This window comes from Myotis daubentonii, chromosome X (genome assembly GCF_963259705.1).
Source record: "Myotis daubentonii chromosome X, mMyoDau2.1, whole genome shotgun sequence".
Lineage (NCBI taxonomy): Eukaryota > Metazoa > Chordata > Mammalia > Chiroptera > Vespertilionidae > Myotis > Myotis daubentonii.
In genome coordinates, this window is record NC_081861.1 from 10,543,203 (window position 1) to 10,564,818 (window position 21,616).

General features: G+C 41.4%; 1 protein-coding gene and 1 long non-coding RNA gene across 2 annotated transcripts in view; both read left to right on the plus strand.

The window, feature by feature from the left end:
• Window positions 1-21,616, plus strand: part of MECP2 (methyl-CpG binding protein 2) — a 67,123-nt gene that overhangs the window by 6,997 nt on the left and 38,510 nt on the right. The gene's annotated exons all lie outside the window — the stretch shown is intronic.
• The window catches only part of LOC132223918 (uncharacterized), a 34,606-nt gene that overhangs the window by 6,772 nt on the left and 6,218 nt on the right, over window positions 1-21,616 (plus strand). The gene's annotated exons all lie outside the window — the stretch shown is intronic.

A 21,616-nucleotide genomic window follows, 5' to 3' on the forward strand; every position in this document is an offset into this window, starting at 1 on the left:
ACTGGGGATGTGCCCGCAACCAAGGTACATGCCCTTGACCGGAATCAAACCTGGGACCTTGAGTCCGCAGGCCGATGCTCTATCCACTGAGCCAAACTGGTCAGGGCTGTCAATCTTTTTGAAGAACAACTGCTTAGACTTGAACTTGCTGGTCGGTACCACCACATTATCTTCCTAAATGGCTATTCCAGTTCCCATGACAGTCTGGGAAAGTGCCACTTCCCCATACCTTCCCAGGATTGGCTAGCCATCATTTAAATTTTTGCTCTTTGGGTTATTAACTGAGGCTGAACCTCAGTAATCATTGGTCATTTGTATTTGGTCTTTGTGAATTGCCTGTTCGTGTTCTGCACTCGTTCTTCCATTGAGATATTTTTAAGTCAATTTGTAGAAACTCTCAATGTATTAAGGATATTAATTCTCTTCCATCATGCAGATATTTTTTCCTGCTTTATCATATATCTTTTGATTCTGCTTGTCTTTTTGATATATAAGATTTCTGTTATGATTTCTCCTTTTACTTTATACTTAGAAATCCTTTCGTACTATTGAACACATCAATATTCATCTATATTATCTTTCTTCATAAAAAACTTGAGCCCTGGCCAGTGTAACTCTGTTGATTGTGTATCTACCCATGCACCAAAAGGTTGCCGGTTTGATTCTCAGTCAGGGGACATGTCTGGGTTGCAGGTTTGGTCCCCTGATACCCCCCCCCCCCCGCCATTTCCCTTCCTCTTTCTCTAGCATCAATAAAAACATTTTCTTGATTTTTAAAAAAGCTTGATATGCTGTATTCACACATGCATATTTGATCTGTACAAAAGGATCTTATAGGTAAGTTGTCCTATGTTTTTTGTATGGTTTTTAAAAATAACAATTTGTATTTAACTTTAGGATAGGATGAGGTATAGAGCCCACTTAGCCAGTTATGTCATAGTTATTTGGTGAACCAGTAATATAGTCTTCACCTTTATCATGTGCTGACTTCAAGTGAACAAAGTATCTCTTACTTTTTTCTTTCTGAATTTTTTCTTTGTGAGGCTTGGTGGCAAGCCTGTCAGCGGATAATCATTTATTCATTCACCCAACAAATATTTGAGCCCCTGCTTTGAGCCAGGGGTGGTACTGGATCCTGCAAGTGCTGCCTTCTTGACTGGCTGCAGCGCTCATTCTGGAAGATTCAAGAAAATAGTGGATCTTCACAAAAGTAGGTTTTAGATCATCTAGGAGGAAATTCAGAGGCTGTGCTTGTGTGTGTGTGTATGATTCTGACATGTAAGTTTTAGCCTTAAGGTAGACTGCAACATAAAGCATAGTTTGTTTTATAACTCATGTAATTGCAGGCTGATTTTTGTCTTGAATTATGATGAGGGCTTTTTGCTGTTGAAACAGTTCTATATTCAGCGAGCTTGATTGTTATGATAGAATAAAAGTTACGTACTGATAAAAATGGTAATTTTCTTCTATGATGATTTTGAAGCTTTCCTGTAGAGGCTGATAAATATAAAGACAGCCTTTTGGTGAATATAATCTTAGGAGAACAAGTGTAATTTTTTACAACTTGCATTATTTAAATCTAATAAATACCCACAAAACCGAAGTGAAATCCTGATTTGTATTGAAAATATTTTTTATTTAAAAAGGGTATAACCCTAACCGGTTTGGCTCAGTGGATAGAGCGTCGGGCTGCGGACTGAAGGGTCCCAGGTTCAATTCCAGTCAAGGGCATGTTACCTTGGCTGTGGGCACATCCCCAGTAGGGGGTGTGCAGGAGGCAGCTGATTGATGTTTCTCGCTCATCGATGTTTCTAACTCTCTATCCCTCTTCCTTACTCTCTGTAAAAAATCAGTGAAATATATTTTAATAAATAAATAAAAAGGGTATATAAATGATGAAGGAAAAGGCTTCTTATATAAGGCTGGGTTTTTTTAAAATGATTTTTGAATAGTTGAGTATATAGTACAGAATGAAAAACGTGGTATTAAAGGTTATATGATAAAAGATCTTGCTGCCCTAGCTGGTTTGGCTTAGTGGCTAGAGCGTCGGTCTATGGACTGAAAGGTCCCAGGTTCGATTCCGGTCAAGGGCACATGCCTGGGTCGCGGGCTTGATCCCCAGTAGGGGGCATGCAGGAGGCAGCCAATCAATGATTCTCTCTCATCATTGATGTTTCCATCTGTTTCTCCCTTCCTCTCTGAAATCAATAAAAAAATATTTTTTTAAAAAAGAGATAAACACCAACACCATTAAAAAAAAAAAAAAAAAAAAGATCTCCTTGCCATCCTGTTCCCGGATATCCATTTCTATCCCTGGAGGCAGCCATCATTACCAGTTCTATTTGTGTGTGTGTGTGTGTGTGTGTGTGTGTGTGTGTGTGTGTGTGTGATTTTTAAATTGTGGTATAATACATAATATCAAATTTACCATTTTATATATTTTAAGTGTACAATTTGGTGACCTTAAGTACATTCTCATTGTGCAGCCATCACCAATATGCATCTCCAGAACCCTTTTCATCTTGCAAAAGTGAAACTGTCCCCATTAAACCATTAGTCCCCATTCCTCCCTCCTCCCCCTGCTCCTGGCAATCACCCTTATACTTTCTGTCTCTATGAAATTGGATACCTCATATTATTATATATATTATACTAGAGGCCTGGTGCACGAAATTCATGCACGGGTAGGGTCCCTAGGCCTGACCAGCAGTCAGGGCCACTGGGGCCTAACGACTGCCAGCCGGGGCCTTCCTTCGTTCCGCACTGCCCCCTGGTGGTCAGCACATGTCATAGTAAGCGATAGAACTCCTGGTCAAACTCCTGTGGGGACACTTTGCATATTAGCCTTTTATATATATAGACAGGTATGCGTTTATGTATATATTTTGGGTGTGTGTGTTTACACTATAAATACTGGGCACATTTGCAATTGCTTTTTTTAGTTAAAGTATCTTGGAGATTGTTTGGTATCAGTTCCTATACACACATATCATTCTCTTCTTTTTTTTTTTTTTTAAATCCTCACCCAAGGATGTTTTTTCCATTGATTTTTAGAGAGAATGGAAGGGAGGGAGGGGAAGAGAGAGAAAGAGAGAGAAACCAGAAGAGAAAGAAACATTGACGTGAGAGAGAGATATTGATTGGTTACCTCTTGTACTCGGCCTCTAAATTTCCTCCTAGATTATCTAAAACCTACTTTTGTGAAGATCCACTATTTTCTTGAATCTTCCAGAATGAGCACTGCAGAATGAGAACCTGCAACCTGTGACCCTTCAGTGTGTGGTCTGATGCTCCAACCACTGAGCACACTGGCCAGGGCTCGTATCATTCTTTTTAAAAGGGTTGGTTTAGTAGTCCATTATATGGATGCACTGTAATTTAACTAGTTTTCTATTGGTGGATATTTTTGTTTCCAGTGTTTTTAACTTCATTGATGCTGTAGTGAATAGTCTTATACATATATCATATTGCTTATAGCAAGTATATGTATAGGAGAAATTCCTAGAGATGGGACTTGCTGGATCAAAGGTATATGCACTTTAAACTTTGATAGATATTGCTAAATCAAGGGTAGCCTTTTAATTCCTTAGTTTTAAAGAGAAGACTACATATGAGTAAATATACATGCAAATTTATGACTGCAAGGCCATTTGTAGAGATTAGAGAGTTGTTAATTAGTCTAGGACAGTGGTTCTCAACCTTCCTAATGCCGCGGCCCTTTAATATAGTTCCTCATGTTGTGGTGATCCCCAATTTCATTGTTACAAATTGAACGTAATTAAAGCATAGTGATTAATCACAAAAACAATATGTAATTATATATGTGTTTTCCAATGGTCTTAGGCGACCCCTGTGAAAGGGTCGTTCGACCCCCAAAGGGGTCGTGACCCACAGGTTGAGAACCGCTGGTCTAGGAAGACAGTTTATAACAGCACTAGAAAGTAAAGTCAGAAGCTTCCATTTCATCAGATGTGAGCAGAACCTGTGAGGCAGGACCCTTTAGTTGGCAAGAGGAACTTCAGCCAGTTCTCATTTGTGAATCTTGAAGAAAATGGAACATTTTAATTTTGGTACTGTTCTAAGTTGCAGTGGCTCCTTGGGACTCAAGGTTGAAAAGTCTTCATGGCTGCTGGACCAGATTGCTGTTGCTTCATTTCTCTTTCACTATTGTACTCTTTATATTGCAATACTTTATTCATTTTCCCTATACTAATTGAGCATATATTAGATGTCAGTTACTGTCCTAGATGCTACAGACTGCCTCTAACCCTTAGTAATCTTTTTAAAAAATAAACATATTTTTATTGATTTCAGAGAGGAAAGAGAGAGGAGGAGAGAGAGAGAAACATCAATGATGAGAGAGAATCATTGATTGGCTGCCTCCTGCATGCCCCACACTGGGGATTGAGCCCACAACCCAAACATGTTCCCTGACCAGGAATCGAACTGTGACCTCCTGGTTCATAGGTCAACGCTCAACCACTGAGCCACACGGTCAGGACAACCCTTAGTAATCTTAATGGTCTAAAGAAGCGGTTCTCAACCTGTGGGTCGCGACCCCTTTGGCGGTCAAACGACCCTTTCACAGGGGTCGCCTAAGACCATCCTGCATATCAGATATTTACATTACGATTCATAACAGTAGTAACATTACAGTTACGAAGTAGCAACGAAAATAATTTTATGGTTGGGTCACAACATAAGGAACTGTATTTAAAGGGCCAGAAGGTTGAGAACCACTGGGGAAGATCCAGACAGACAAACGGGCCACTGCTGTGCAAGGGGCTAAATGCTACAATGGAGAAGTACTGGCCACTGAGGAAGCATATAAATTTAAGAGGGGTCCCATCTAGACATGGGAGTGGGGTGAGGGAAGTTACTTCTTTGAAAAGTGACCCCGAAGACATTAGCTTAGTTCCGGGTGGAGAAGAGACCAGTATATATGGAGGCTTGGGCCAGAGAGAACTTTTTGGCTGGGTCTGAGGAGTTTGGAGTGTGGAGGTGAATGAGACAGGCAGAGCAAGTCAAGCTGTGGGTTGGGAGTGGTTCTGTTTGCAGTGTGCTGGTAGGAAATCAGACAGCCTTACAACTGTGCTGAATAGTCTCAGCTTTCCTTCCAAGCTGCATCATACTTGAAGATGTTCCCAAGCCTCAGAAGGTAATGTGAGGCCCTCTGGCCATCCATCATGTCCCCTTTCCACCCCTCAGTGCTCTGGAGGCCATCTGCCCTGAACTGACATCCCACCCACCCATCAGGCCCTGAGGGTTCCCTTCATGGAACTTTCCATCTCTCCACTTCTCCCCCCCGGAGACCCTGGAAGACTCTTGAAAAGAAGGCTTTCCCTTCTTCGACACACTTTATTTTCTGACCTTCAATACTGAGAGGGCAAGAGCTTGTATGATGTGTGAGTCAACTATGGTACCAAACTCACGCTTAGTTCTGCTGTTGTTGTTTTTTGAATTTATTTTTTTCCAAGACTTTCATTGTGAAGGAAGCAGTGTGTAAACAAGCTTGCCCCTGGCTTGTCAGGGACCAGGTCCACCCTGACAAGCCATTGTGGATGGCCCACTGTAGTCCCTGTGAGCAGGGACTAAGGAGATGTGATCGGAGCCCGTCCGTGTGCCTGCCTTTGAAGTCCTGCTATCCTGCTATCCTGCAGGACTTCAAAGTGGTAGCTACTCGGGTACTTTTCACTCGGATTTTAGATATATTAACAGTTTGTCCAATTTACATCAGCCTCCTTTTATGAAACTCAAATGTGACGACAACTGCAAAATCCCAGCCTGTGGTTACACTTGCTGCCCTGCCTCCCCAAGGTAGCCTGTTCCCCAAAGATGATGGGGATAGTCTCCACGCTCCGTGAAAGCTTTATGCTGTTACACATAACCAATATATAACATTCGGAAGTGTTTTTGCAAATTTACAGGGTGGCACTATAGATGTAACATTTTGCAAGTTATTCTTTTCACTAATACTTAGCTTTTGAGCCTGGTCCATGTTGCTCTATGCACACATTCATTTAGTGTGTCTCCTTGTGCTGTAGAAACATCTTTATAGCAGAAGTCCCACCGGAGCCCTGAATGGGATTGTAGAGAAATGAGGATTGACATCTGGTTTATGTTTACGTCCTTTGGTCCTGTTAACCGAGAAGATATTTTTATTTCTGTGTTTGTTAAAGCTTTCCTCAAAAAAGGCATCCATTTTCTAGACTTATTAATAGGACAGTATAAAGGTTTTATTTTTAGATTTGAAAGAAAGCAAAGCCCGCTTCTAAGATATGCACATTTCTCTTTGTTTTCATCTCCTTTGCAACACTGCACATTACTGCTAAAATATGAACTTGAGCATTTTTAAGCATGAACTGATTTTGTATGTGTGAGTTATTTTTGAAAATATTTAAAGCATTTTGGTTTTTCTGAGACTTCTAGTGGTAGTTAAGTTTTTGTTTTGTTTTTAAATACATTTTTATTGATTTTTAGAGAGAGAGGAGGGAGAGAAAGAAACATCAATGTGAGAGGGAAACATCAATTGGTTGCCTTCTGCATGCACCCTGACCAGGGATTGAGCCCGCAACCTGGCCACGTGCCCTAACCAGGAATTTAACCAGCAACCTGTCGGTGCATGGGACAATGCTCAACCAACTGAGTCACACCAGCCAGGTCAAGTTTTGACATTACTTTAACAGGTTGTATTTTAAATTTATGCGTATTTACTAACTTGTTTTTTAAATATAAATTTTTGTGTGTTTCTGGTTTTCGTGTTTTTTGTAAACAACAGAAGGTATTAGTCCATATTAAGTACTAATTTGCTCTAATATTTTCAGCTGTTTTGGGAATTGCACTTGGCAAAAAAAATAGACATACGTCTGCAGTTGTGACAGTTTGTCTTTTTGTTCCTTTTAACTCTAAATAATTCTAGTGAATTTTTTTCTAGATTTGTAAGAACATGAGAATGATTAAAGTCCTCAATACCTAAGTGGTTAGGGAAGGTTGAAAGTCTTTTTTCAGTGGTATCACCCTGTTAAAAAAAACGTTAATGTAGCTTGTAAGCAACTGTATAAAATTTCTTAGTCACTCTTCCGGGTTAAGACAAAGCAAGCAAGCAGAATATGGTATTTATTTTTTTAATTACACAAGTAAAACATTGTAAAAAAAAAAAAAAGAAGAAGAAGATGCATATGGACATTACTCTGGAAATTCCATGCAGAGAAAACTGCTGTTACTATTTGGTGTGTATCTTTCTAGACCAAGGGCTCTGAGAATTCAGGGGTTCTGTGACCTTGAATGGGAAAAACATTCCATCTTTATTTTCACCAACCTCTCATTGAAAATTCAGATTTCCTTCAGTGGTGACTGTAGGCAACAGATACGGTAGTGTTAGGAGTACCTGTGACTTTGTCACCAATAGAGATCAAAGATGCTATCGTATTATGGTTGCAGATGTTTTGAAATATCATTTGTGCTCATCACTCCTTCAAACTTTGGGTAGTTGTTTGATCCACCTCTAGATCTGGATATTTAATGGTTTACTAAAGAAGCCCATATTACTCTAGCTCCAATTCTCAAATATGTTGTTAACAAATTTTTCTGCATTTTATTTTATGCATTTCAAAACATTCTTGCCCTAGCCAGTTTGGCTCAGTGGATAGAGCATCGGCCTGCAGACTGAAGGATCCTGGATTCAGTTCCAGTCAAGGGCGCATACCCAGGTTGCGGGCTTGATCCCCAGTAGTGGGTGTGCAGGAGGCAGCCAATCAATGGTTCTCTCTCATCATGGATGTTTCTCTCTCCCTCTCCTTTCCTCTCTGAAATCAATAAAAATATATTTAAAAAAAATAATAGATTCTTCAGGAGGGGATTCCAGAGGGCCAACAGGATCATGGCAGAAAAAAGATTAAGAATGCCTATTGTGGCCGGCTGGTGTAGCTTAGTGGTTGAGTGTTGACCTATGAACCAGGATATCACAGTTTGATTCCCGGTCAGGGCACATGCCCACGTTGCGGGCTCGATCCACAGTGGGGGCATGCAGGAGGCAGCCGATTGATGTTTCTATCTCTATCCCTGTCCCTTCCTCTCTAAAATCAATAAAAAATACATTCTTAAAAAAAACACCTTTTGTGTACATTATACCATGCAACTACAAATAGAAGAACAGCCAGTACTGAGTAGTCAGTATGTGGGGGATAAAGAGACCAAGGAAATCCCTAAAGCACAGGTGTAATAAAGGGAGATAAGATGGCCTTTAAAGCTTAGTTCCAATTATTGTATCAAACATTTTTATGAACATGTTTTTTTTACAGATACTATGTAAAATGTAATGCAACTAAAACTGCTTAAGAATTCTTAGTATGCATATTGTTTTAGATAAATGGGATTATATAGTATGTGCAGTTGTAACTTGCCTTCTTTCCTCGATGATATGTTGTATCTGTCCATGTCAGTAAAAATAGGCTTGTATCATCACTTTTCCCTAAAAGGAAAATAACTTAGTTGTATTTTCTAATTACAAAAGTAATACCTGATGAAAAAAAAATTTTAGAAAATGTAGGAAGAGGAACATTAAGAATTGCTCATAAATCTGCTATCTACAGATAGATAATATCTGGATAATGTCTTTCTTTACACCATCATTTTTAATGACCACTTGACATTTCATTGATAGTTATGCCTTGACTTAATTAGAGGCATTTCCATTGTGTCTGTATTTTCATTGCTCTGAATGACAGGTACAGTTGTGTGCTGATGATTTCACTCTGCCTGCATCTCTAACCTCCCTCTTAAGCCCCCATTGGATGGCCTCTTCAGTATTTCCACTTGAGTTGCTCATAGACATCTCAAACTTAACAAGTCCCAAACAGAACTCTTGCTCCCCCCCCCCCATTTAAATCTACTTCACCTCCTGTCTTTTCTGTCTCAGTAAACAACATCAATATCCACCCAGTTACCAATAAAAAGTTCTAGTAGTTGTCCTTGATTCTGCTCTTTCCTTCACCTTCCTCTAATTCACCAGCAAGTCCTGTGGGGCTTTACATTCAAAAGGTACTCCAGAACCATCTCTACTTCTAAGACCTCCATCCAAGCCACAGGTCACCTCTCAGATGGATGCAGCAGGACTTTGGGTGATATATTGAACAGCTTCCTCACCTACACACGTTTCATAAGATTATTTGTTAAAATGAAACTCAATTCTAAATGATGGGATTATTCCACATTTAGTAACTTTTTCATCTGGCCAATTACAGCTCAGTTTGAGTACTGAGTTCCTTGCCGCTCCATGCCAAAGGATCTGCAGTTTATCAGGCTGTCATCAGCCATTCGTTCCATGACAGAGTCAGGTGTGTATGGTACCCCAGGCACTGAGATTAGTGGTACCTTTCCTCATGGAGCCTAAGTTTGGCAGGAGAGACAGACTTTAAATATTTCACAAGTAATTATGTCATTACAGTGGGTTAAGTACTTTGAAGGAAAAGTACACGGTGCTCACTGTGATCATGTGTAATGGAGGAACAGCCCAGCCTTGGGAGGGATAAGGAGGCAATGCCAAAGCTGGAAATCAAGGGGGGACAGAAGTGTTGGGCAGGGTGCAGAGTGGATGAGGGCTTTTTTCCAAAGGAGAAATGCATGTGTGAAACACCCTCTCCCCTCAAGCCTGGCAGGAGCTTGGCCATCAGAGGCTCTTAAGCCCAGTGTGGCTGGAGCAGAGCAGGATTTTAGGGGGGTGGAGGGGCGGTGACAGATGCAAGCAGAAAGGTTGACAGGCTTGGTGCAGGATTTTTTATGTTAATGTCAGAGTAGTAGGAAACTATTGAGGGTTAGGTTTGGATTTTGAGTTTCTATCAAAATATTACAGCCACTCAATAACAACATAACCTCTCTCAAAAAGAGGTTATGGTGAAAATAACAGTCTACCCCTTCCCATTCCTGTTCCATGACCCAGAGATGACAGCTTTTAACCATTTTCTACTTCTAGTTTCTTTGATGGTTATCTTTAAAACTAAATTATATGCTTATACATTTTTCTTCATTTGCCAACTTTGGGGGATTATATTAGCTCCCTGAAGTGAAAGAAGATGACCGCCCTGACCAGTTTTGTTCAGTGGTTAAAGCATCAGCCCGCAGACTGAAGGGTTGCGGATCCGATTCTGGTCAAGGGCACATTCCTTGGTTGCAGGCTAAATCCCCAACCCCAGTCGGAGTGAATTTGAGAGGCAGCCAATAGATGTGTCTCTCTCACATCGATGTTTCTCTCTTTCTCTTCCTCCCTTCCTCCCTTCCACTTTCTCTAAAAATCGGTGGGGGGAAAAATATCCTCTGGTGAGGATTAATGAAAGAGGATGACTTAGCTTACATCACCTCCCATGTTGAGATTCATAATCACATTTTCTCTTTAACTTTAAACAGTAGTTCCTGTTCCATCTATTTTAGTCCATATGGCACTTCCCTCTGTATAAGATGAGGATATTAATTACCCGATTTTCCTTCTACATGTCCCCCCACTTCTACCTCCTAAAAGCTATACTTGATCAGTTCCATTCTTACAATTGTTAAGTTTATGCCCTGCCCTGCAACCACATCCAGTGGTCATAGGTTAATTCTAAAATTGAAAGCAAGTCAACATCATTGACATTATTACACATATGTAACTACTGTTCACCATAAGGCTTAGTAATGAATGTGAAGATTACATTTCTTTATAGGTCTAGATAGAATTACAATCTCCCTTTCTTAGACTCTACCACCTGCTTAAAATTCTTGCTTTATATTTGGACCTTGGCTTTCTTGTACAGTTCTTTGTTTTTCCCACTGCTTCTGATTGTTTTTCACTTTCGTTTACTACTATTTCCTGATCTCGTAAAAATCCTCTCAGCCATGCTATTTCTTGCCTGCGGTTCTGCATTGCTCACCATTAAAGGCCTTCCTCTCAGAGCTCTCTATTGGCCTGCAGTCTGGACAAGTACTTGCTTTGTAAGGTTGTACACACTGCCACCTGGATCTTCCCTTCTCTGAGCTCTGGGGTTTGAACTACTGTTTTGCAAAATCCATCTCTTTTACTTGGTTTACGTCTTGTTTTCTGGAATACATCTTTAAATAACTTGCTAAGAGAGGGTGCATGGGTAGTAAACTGAAATGGACACTGTTGCTTACCCATATCCAGTTTCTATAAAACCCTGATATTACTCACCTTTCTACATTATTCCCAACTCCAGCAAGGATCCTGAAGTCATTCCACACATTGCATTCCCTTGGCAAGGAACTATTATTGATTAAGGCTGGACCTGAGATCTCAGTTGGTCCACTCAGACTGAAGGGAGGGGCTTCAGTGGCATGTTCAGAGGAGACTTATTTCCCTCACTGTATGTAAACAAGGAAGGTGCTGCTGGCAACTCTGTAACCTCAGACTGAGGGACCATGCCTGGGGACAGCACTTCCTCACCAAGGATGATGGAGTAGAGAGACAGGAGGGACCTGGGGCCTGCCCCAGCTCTGGGCTTCCAGTTATGTGAAAGAATACACTTTTGAATTTTGTAAGCTATTTTGAATTTGCTTTTCTCTTACTTGCGCCCAAAAGCATTATAACAGACATGTCTTCTGAGTAACTGCATGTCTAAAATGCCTTTCTTTTGCTCTTCTACTTGATTAGCTAAGAATAGGATTCCAAAGTTAAAAGTTATTTTCCATTCTGGACCTGGAAAGTATTATGCTAAGCGAAATAAGCCAGTCAGAGAAAGACAAGTATCACATGATCTCATTCATATGTGGAATCTAATGAACAAAATAGATCCAGAGACATCGAAGCATGGAACAAACAGGCTGTCGAATCTCAGAAGGAAGACCGGAATGGGTGGGCAGGAGGGAAGAAATCAACCAAAGAACTTGTATATGCATAACCCTTGGACACAGACAGTGGGGTGGTGAAGGCCTGGGGGTGGGGGGGAGATGGGTTAGAAGGGGTCAATGGGGGAAAAAGGGGGACATATATAATACTTTCAACCATAAAGATTTTTTAAATAAATAAAGACAATATTAGAAAATTTTAAAAAAGTTGTTTTCCCTCCTAATTTTGAAGACATTGCTACCATTGTCTTCTAGCATGCAGAGTCACTAATGAAACAAACTAGTTGTGGTTCTTTTGTAGGTGGTTTTCTTTACTCTCTTCCCTGTAGAATACTTTTGTCTATTGTCAAGTCTTTTTAAAAATATGTTAGCTTCCATTCTTTTATTTTCTTTCTTATGGAGACTCCTGTTCGCTTAATTTTGGACTTCTTACATTGGTCCTCTGTCTTGATCTTCCCTCATATTTTGCATTTATTAATTTTTGCTCTGGATTTTCTAATATCTCCTAGACTTTATTTTCTACCTTTCCTGTTAAATTCTTTATTTCAGCCCAATCTTTTTTTTTTCTAACTTATTGCGAAGCCTGTGTGTCCACTGCATAGAATCAATTGTTGACATTTTGACATATTTGCTTGGTTTGCATTGCTATGTGTATTTTTATATCCTTTTGCTGACCATTTGAAAGGAATTCGCAGACAGCATGGCATTTCATCCCTGAGTACTTCAGCAAACATCTGAAAATCAGGACATTTTCCAATATAAGCATAATGTCTCAAGCAGATCTCGGAAAATTAACAGTAATTCTCTAATGTTATCAGACAGCCATTCCAAATTGTAATTTACCCCAAGTGTCTTTTATAGCTGTGGTGTGTTTTTTGTGGGGGTTTTTTTGGGGGGGGGGTGCAGACAGGCAGTAACCAATTAAGATTTATACCTTGCATTTGCATATGCTTCTTTTGTCTCTTCTAACAAGAACAGCCTCCCTACCTCCAGTCCACCTGTGACATTGACTTTATGAAGTACCAGCCCAGTTGTCTTACAGAAGGCCCACATTTTAGATGTGTTTCTTTTCCTGATTATTCCTTACATTAATTGTAAATGAGAGGTTATATCTGCGGGTTTGTTTAGGTAAACATTTGGGGTAAGAATATTTTGTATTAGCATCAGACTGATTGGTTCTCCTGTGGTTCTTGATGCAACATTTTACCACTTGGTTGAAGAAGGAGGTTACTGCCAAATCTCTCCATTGCAGATATACAGTTTTCCTATTGTAATTGATAAGTAATCTGTGGTGTGATGCTTTGGCACCGTATGAAGATCCTGTTGCCCAACAGCCATTCACCTAATGATTTTAGCATTCATTGATGATCCTTGCCTGCAGCTGTTATTACATTGGTGTTACAAAATGATGGGTTTTCTAATTCTGTCATCTCTTCTACTTCTAATATTGGCATTCAGTAAAGAACTTTCCTTCATTAGGTAAGGAGGAACTATTTTTCCTTCTAAAAAGGCAGTATAAATGCTAAATCTTTGCCTTTAATTACTAAATTAATTACCAAATTCTAGACTAAGGAGTTGGTATAATGAGCACCTCAAATGGTAGCAAAATATTTGCTGTTGGCCCTAACCAGTTTGGCTCAGTGGGTAGAGCATCGGCCCACAGACTGAAGGGTCCTGGGTTCAATTCCGGTCAAGGGGAATCTTTTCTTGCCTCTTCCTAGTTTCTGGTGGTTTGCTAACAATCTTGTTGTTTCTTGACTTGCGGCTTCATCATTCTAGTATCTGCCTTCCTCATCATGTGGCATTCTCTGTGTGTGTCTGTTTTCACATAGCTGTCTTCTTTTAAGGATACCAGTCGTATTGGAATATGGGCCTGCCCTACTCCAGGATAAACTCATCTTAGTTAATTGCATCTGCAAGGACCTCATTTCCCAATAAGGTCACATTTATAGGTACTGGGATTAGGACGTATCTTTTTTGAGGAAGACAGAATTTAATACACAACACTATTTCATAACATACATAAAAATGAATTTAAGCCTTGGCGTGGCTCAGTTGTTTGGGTGTCGTTCCATGCATGGGAAGATTGCCAGTTTGATTCCCAGTCAGGGCACATGCCCAGATTGCTGGCTCAATCCCCGGTAGGGGTACATGCAGAAGGCAACTGAACGATGTTTTTTTCTCTCTCTCTCCCTTCCTCTCTCTCTAAAAATAAATAAAAACATATAAAAAAGAAAACGAAAAGTCACTGAGAAAATAGTTGAGACAAGCCATATCTGACAAAGGACTTGTATCAGAATATATAAAGAACTCCTACAACTCAATAGTAAAAAGACAACCTATTTTTAAAAGGTGAAAAGATTTTAATAGATACTTCACAAATTATGGCCTCTGAATTATGACCAATATACTCATGAGGAAGTGTTCAACATTAGTCATCAAAGAAATACAAATTAAAGCACAATGAAATAATAGTACACACCCACCACAATGGCCAAAACTGACAACATCAAATCACCAAATGTAGTTGGGGATGTGAGGTAGGGCTGACTAGGAAGTGGTACCAGGGAACTTAATGTGGCTATGGTGACATCTATCTTGATATTAGGGTTTAGCTTATACAGGTGCATGCAGTTGACAGAACTCATCAAATTATACACTTAAGATTTGTCATTTTAGTGGATGTAAATTTTACCTGAAAAAAGGACATGAATTTTCAACTCTAATTAATGATATGCATGCAGTAGTGTAAGTACTGGTGTATGAACTTTGAAATGCATCAAGAATAAGACGAATTGCCCTGACCGGTTTGGCTCAGTGGATAGAGTGTCGGCCTGCAGACTGAAGGGTCCCAGGTTCGATTCCGGTCAAGGGCATGTACCTTGGTTGCTGGCGCATCCCCAGTAGGGAGTGTGCAGGAAGCAGCTGAATGGATGTTTCTCTCTCATCGATGTTCCTAACTCTCTATCCCTCTCCTTCTCCCTTCCTCTATGTAAAAAAACCAATAAAATATACTTTAAAAAAAAAGAATAAGAAGAATTAATGGATGGATGAATGATGTCAACAACGGTAGAATCTAGGTGATGAGTATGTGGGTGTTCTTATACAGTTTGTTCAATTATTCTGTATGTTTGAATTTTTCTTTACAATATGTTGGGGGAAAGTCACTTGGAATAATCCTTTTCTGTGTGGTTATGTTATTGATTTGATATATAGTTAGATTTATTTGTTATTTTGTGGTTTGCTTTTTATCCCTATTTTGGGGCTACATAAAGTATTTAATGGTTCAGAAATCATGCCTAATGTAATACAAGGAATTGCTACTAATTGATCTTTGTTTGTGGAATAACAGAAAGTTATGATTATAGTAGTGATTCTTTATATTAGTGGAGTAACAAAAAGTTACGATTGTAGTAGTGTTTATTTATATTAATACCCTATACACACATTTTATGTACATGTAAACGTGTATGGTTTTTGTAATTATCTTTTGTTATACTTGTCCTGATTATATTTATTGAAATGTAATTTGATGTCTAGTATAATAGGCTTGAATTAAAAAAACACACACACAACACCAAGCCAAAATAGAAAGTCACATTTCCGTCTCTATCCCCTTGATCCTATTTCCCTCACTCCTTTATAGGTGACTATTTTTATTGGTTTCTTGCTCATCCTTCTATGGTTTCCTCTTGCAAAGATAAGCCAGTAATTCCATTTCTCCTTTCTTACACACAAAGTTAGCATGCTAGATATACTGTTTTGCATCTTGTGTTGTTGTTGATTGTTTTAATATATTATTGATTTCAACAAGGAAGGGAGAGAGAGGTAGAAATATCAATGATGAGAGATAATCATTGATTGGCTGCCTCCTGCACTCCCCCCTGTCCCCCCACTTCCCCACCGGGGATTGAGCCCGAAACCTAGGCATGTGCCCTGACCAGGAATCAAACCTTGACTTCCTGGTTCATAGGTCGATGGTCAACCATTGAGCCACGTGGTCAGGCTTACATCTTGTTTTCAGTTTATTCTCACTTCGTCTGTCCTGAAGGTCACTCCATATCAGCATAGATAAACTCCTTATTATGGCAGTGTAGAACTTTCCCTTCTTCATTTTTTTTTATTCCTGCTGCATAGACTCTATTGTATAGATCAACCATACTTTAGTCAAGCAGCTCCCTAAGGATGGACATTTCCGTCCCTTTCAGTCTTTTCCTATTGTAAACAGTGCCACACTGTTTCTTTGTATTTGTAACTAACCCGTTTTTAATCTCTGAATTCTTTTATCATCTGTCTGTTTCTTTCTTGTTCTGGACGTTTTTGTTCTGGTTTTATGGCTGTATTATCTTCTAGAATTTCTACTCTATGGACAGAGTTTTTCTTCCATGTTGCTGGGTCTCTTCCCCTGATTTTGAAGAGCCATTTGGGTTGGAGACAAGAGGCCTGGTTATCTGGCACACTGCTCCTGCTCTGATGGAGTTGCCCATTTTCTGCAGAGTCCCTCCCCAGAGCGGAGGTTTGGAGTAGGAGTTATGTGAGGAACAGGACAGAGCAGGTTGACCATCAGACTTGGCTTTGCGGGGAATAAGACAGGGGTCAGCCCTCAGAGATTAGAAAGAGGTGGACTTCACCTGGGCTGCTTGCTCCCAGCCACACCAGGAGTCTTGGGAGGAAGGGAAAGTTCCAGCCATTGATTGAGAAAAGACCCTTTGGTTTGTTGCCCGTGGGAGGAAGTGGCACCTTACCACTCAGAGTGTGCTCCATTGACTAGCCCCAGTACCATCAGCTTCACCTGGGAGCTTGCTGGAAGTGCCCATCCCAAACCTACTGTGTCAGAATATGATGGTCAGCAACGCTCACCAGGTGACTAGTATCACATGAGAGAGTTTGAGGGGCACTGCTTGCCCCTAGTCTGCTCTGATCTAAGAACCTCTTTGGTGTTCTCATCTCCTTTGTAGCTCCTGTGTAGTACATTCTGCTCTATTCTGTTAGTCAACATGTTCCTCTTACGTCCAGCATCTAGAAATTTGTGAAATACATCTCATCTGTTCACAAGTCCCCTCCTACTGTCATCTCTGTGGAATATTTCTTCCTCTTTATACATTTGTGTACTTTGTTTCTTTGAGGTTTGAAGAGTTAGGTCATAAATGGGTAAGTGGGAAGTGAAGAAATGGAGACTGGTTATAGACAACTCTTTTTGAAAAGTTTTGCTGTAATGAGGACCAGAAAAATGGGGGTGGGGTCAAAGGTGATGTGGGGTTGCAGAGGGTCTTTTTCAGATGAGTGGCTATGAGAGCGTGTTTGCACAAGGAGGAAAAAAGGAAGAGGAGACACAGGGCCCTATGAAGTTGCAGAGTAGAGTCCATGCATGAAGAGTGACCACCTGAGGGCGGGCTTGGGGTAGGCACTTCCTCTTTGGTAAAAGCAAGAGCACATGGATCCTTTGTTAAAGCTCAGGAGTCTAGTGAGAATCAGAGCTCAAGTAGAAGCTGGTGAGTTTATGTGACAGCTGCAAAAGGGACAGCAGCATATTCTTGCACAGTGCTGGATGCCAGATGTCCAAAATCCAGGTGTCACAGGGCCCACTCACTCCTGAGGCTCTAGCAAAGAATCCTTCCTTGCCACTTTAGCAGCTGGCAGCTGCCTGGCAATCCTAGACATTCCTGGCTTGTGGTTACATCACCCCAATCTCTGCTTACATCTTCAGTTGGCCTTCTCTTGTGTGTCTTCTCACCCTAAGTTTAAATGGTCTCATTTTGTAATTCTTCACTTAATTGCATCTGCAAAGACCCCTTTTTCAAATAAAGTTGCATTCATAGATCTGATGGTTAAGCAATATACGTACCTTGTTGGGGCTACCATTGAATCCACTATAGAAGCCCGTCCATCTCCAGGATAAAAGGGCCCAGGGAAGGCCAGGATCCCCACCGAATGGTTGTTTTCAGTGGAATCCGAGCTATAAGTTGATGAGCAGTGGCAATTCAGTCCTATTCTGTGTGGCATGACCACAGTAGTTCAGCTAAAGGAGTTCACAGTAGACTTAATGAGATGCTCATCTTGTCCTAAGTAGTCTGGTTGTCACAATCTGGCAGCGATAATAGGACAACTCTCATTATTCACTGGAAAATTTGTGTAGTTAAAATGAAGTGTTCCCTTACTTGGCTGTTAAAAAAAAAAAAAAAGGAAGAAGGAAATCTTACCTTTTGTGACAGACAGTCTGGATGGACCTGAGATTATTTTGCTAAGTGAAATAAGCCAGTCAGAGAAAAACAAGTATGGTATCATCTCACTTATATGTGGAATCTAATGAACAAAATAGAAATAAAGGCATGGATGCATGGAATAGACTGGCAGCTGTCGGGGTGGGGGGCAGGGGGTTGAGGCTGGATGAAAGAAGGTGAAGGGATTTAGCAAGAAAACATATATGTAAAACACAGACAGTGTGGTGATAGCCAGAGGGGAAAGGGGGGGTGGGCAAAGGGGATAAATGGGGACGGAAAGAGACTTTGCTTGGGGCGAAGGATGCAGTGTGCAGATGATGTTTTGTTGAGTTGTACACTTGAAATCTGTATGGTTTTGTCATCCCAATAAATTCAATTTAATTTTAAAAAGTAAATAGAATATAGCGCTAGCTGTTTGGCTCAGTGGATAGAGCGTCAGCCTATGGACTGAAGGGTCCCAGGTTCGATTCTGATCAAGGGCACATGCCCACATTGTGGGCTCGGTCCCCAGTAGGGGGCGTGCAGGAGGCAGCTGATCAGTGATTCTCTCTCATCATTGATGTTTCTATCTCTCTCTCCTTCTCCCTTCCTCCCTGAACTCAATAAAAATATATTTTAAGAAAATCAAAATAAAATATAAACAAAATAAAGGAAGAAAAACATTAAGTATTCCCTTAAATCCATTCTGTACTTCTGTACCTTGTTCTGTGACTCAACATGGAAATGAAATATTTTTATAAGTTAAAGTACTTACAACTGTGTATTCAGGACAACTTTTTAAAGATGCACATGGCCCTAGCTGGTTTGACTCAGTGGATAGAGCGTCGGCCTGCGGACTGAAGGGTCCCAGGTTCAGTTCCGGTCAAGGGCATGTACCTGGGTTGCGGGCACATCCCCAGTAGGAGATGTGCAGGAGGCAGCTGATTGATGTTTCTCTCTCATCGATGTTTCTAACTTCTATCTCTCTTCCTTCCTCTCTGTAAAAAATCAATAAAATATATTTTAAAAAAAAAAAAGATGCACATGTTCTGAAGAATAGCCACATCTTGCCTGGCCGATGTGGCTCATTGGTTGAGCCTCAATCTATGAACCAGAACGTCACGGTTCGATTCCCGATCAGGGCACATGACCAGGTTGTGGGCTCAATTACTGGTGTGGGGTGTGCAGGAGGCAGCCGATCGGTGATTCTCTCTCATCATTGATGTTTCTCTCTCTCACTGATGTTTCTTTCTCTCTCCCTCCCTCACCCCTTCCTCTCTGAGATCAATAAAAATATTGGTGTGTGTTTTTTTTCCCCCAAAGAATAGCCACATCTTATTCATTATTTCTCAAAGTCAAACAACTTTTACAGTGGCTGGTGCTGGTGCCAGAAAATTTAGCCCTAGTCATTGTTATCATCTGCAAAATAAGAGTTCTCCTATGTGTTCAGCTCACAGCCTCTATACCCAACTCCATAATCCTTTGCCTTCAGTGGCACTCAAACACCATTGATGGTTCTATCTTCTCTCTGGTCCTTGCTCCCCTCGTACCCTCATCTCTTTCCCAGGCAGTCCTAATGCTTCCTGGCATACCACCTCCAAGCCTCACCACTTTCTTGCTTTGTCATATTCAACCAGCGAAGCCCCACCCCTGCTGAAATTCAGTCATCCATCTGCCCCATACCTGTTCTGCTATACAGCTGAATGTGGTCCCCTGACTGTTCTCATTTCAAGTTCACATCTACTTCAGGAGAACTTCACACTGCCCAGCCATCATACTACAATTTCCCAATCTCTCCTTGCTTCTACCACCCTCCTCATCAGCTGTCACACCATCTTGCAGCTGATAATCTCATTTCTTAGTTCCCAAAGAGGCAGGGAAGCAATCTGAAGAGAACATCTGTAGGCCCTGTATCTCCTTACTAGCATCTGCCCCATTCCTTCTCCCCAGCGCTCTCCTGGGCCCTTACTCCTGCTCCTGTTCTGAGCCATCTCTCCAGCCCTCTCTTGCATTAGAGATTTCTCCCTCAAAGTTGGGTCCTTCCTATCCCCCTAAAAGCCTGCTGTTATCTCTCCCACCTTGACAGAAGCTTCTCTTGGCCCCACCACCCTTCCAGCTTCTCTGCCTCCCTCTTCCAGCAAGACTCCACTACGTCTCTCCATATGCTCTCTTGAGCCCTCTCTACTCAGTCCTTTGCTGATACGAATGATGACGTTTGTGTTGTTAAACCTGGAGGCCAGTTTTCACTTTTTCTCTTCCCCAACCTATCAGTATCAGTGATCCCAGTATCCATATGAGTCTGTCCCTTTGCACCAGTGTGCATCTTCTCAGTGGGGCCTACCCAGAATGCCCTATTTTCCCCCCCAAACCACAGTTTTGGTCCCTTTCTAACAAAATAGGTGACTAATCATGTTTATCTTAACTGTGTCGTCCCTGCTGGGGCAGAACTCTATAGGGCAGGATTGTTCACTGTATTCACAGAGGTACCTAGAATGGAGTCTGGATCTTCCTCAGTGCCCCACATGGTGTTGGAGGGCCTCAGGTTCAGACTTCTCCACCCTAACATCCAAGGTGATCATATCCAGCCCCATGTCTCTCTATTCCATCTGCAAACCACTGGCTACCAAATTTGTCTCCATGCTGACCAGGTCCACCTGTGCTCCCAGTGCTGACTTAACATCTCTGCTCAGCTTCTAACGGGCTCCTCCAACTGAGCAGAGATGTCAAACCTGAGCTCCCAAACCCCCACACCTTCTCCTTCCCTGGTCTTCCACTTCCCATTAAACAGCAACTCCATCTTCCTACTCCTTAGGCCAGAAACCTGCTGCTGGTTACCCAGAATGCTTTTCAGTCACACCACATCCATTTATCCAGAAACCTTGTTCATTCTCCCTAAAAGGTGTCCCCCCATCTCCATTGGTCGCATCCTGGTCCAAGCACCCAGTGTGCCTCTGCCCTTACTCCCTGTGTCTCTGTTCAGTCCTGCAATATTTGGGCTAGAACGTGATTCTCTTCTCTTCAGGACCCTCCAGTTGGCTCCCCTGTTGCTCAGAGTCAAAGCCAAAATCCTTAGAGTGGTCTACAAGGCTCATTGTAGTCACCCCTCCTCCTACTCTCCTGTCACCCACTGAGGTCTCCCTGGCCTTCTTGCTTTTCCCTGGAACCTCCAGGTACACCCTTGCCTCAAGGTCTTGGCCTCAGGGTCCTTCCCTCTGTTGGGGACATTCTTGCCCCAGGCAGGGCCCTTTTGGGTCTCCTTCAAGTCTGCTCAAGTGTGGCCCTCCCTGAAGATTGATGTCTGCTTCTACCCTACCACTTCCCCCTGCCTGGCCTAGCACTTCTCATCATCTGCTATATGCTGTTTTATTCATTGGTTTTATTTGTGTTCCCTTCCTCCCTCCCTTTCCTTCTCTCCCTTCCACGAGAATCTAAGCCCCTTGAAGGAAGAGATTTTTTTCACCTCTTGTCTGCTGTATCTCCAGCACCTAAAATTGGCATGGTGGATGAATGGATGGATGGATGAGTGAATTCTGAAGTGGGACCTTGTCCTAAGATTTTATCTTATGCTAAGAGGGGCAGAG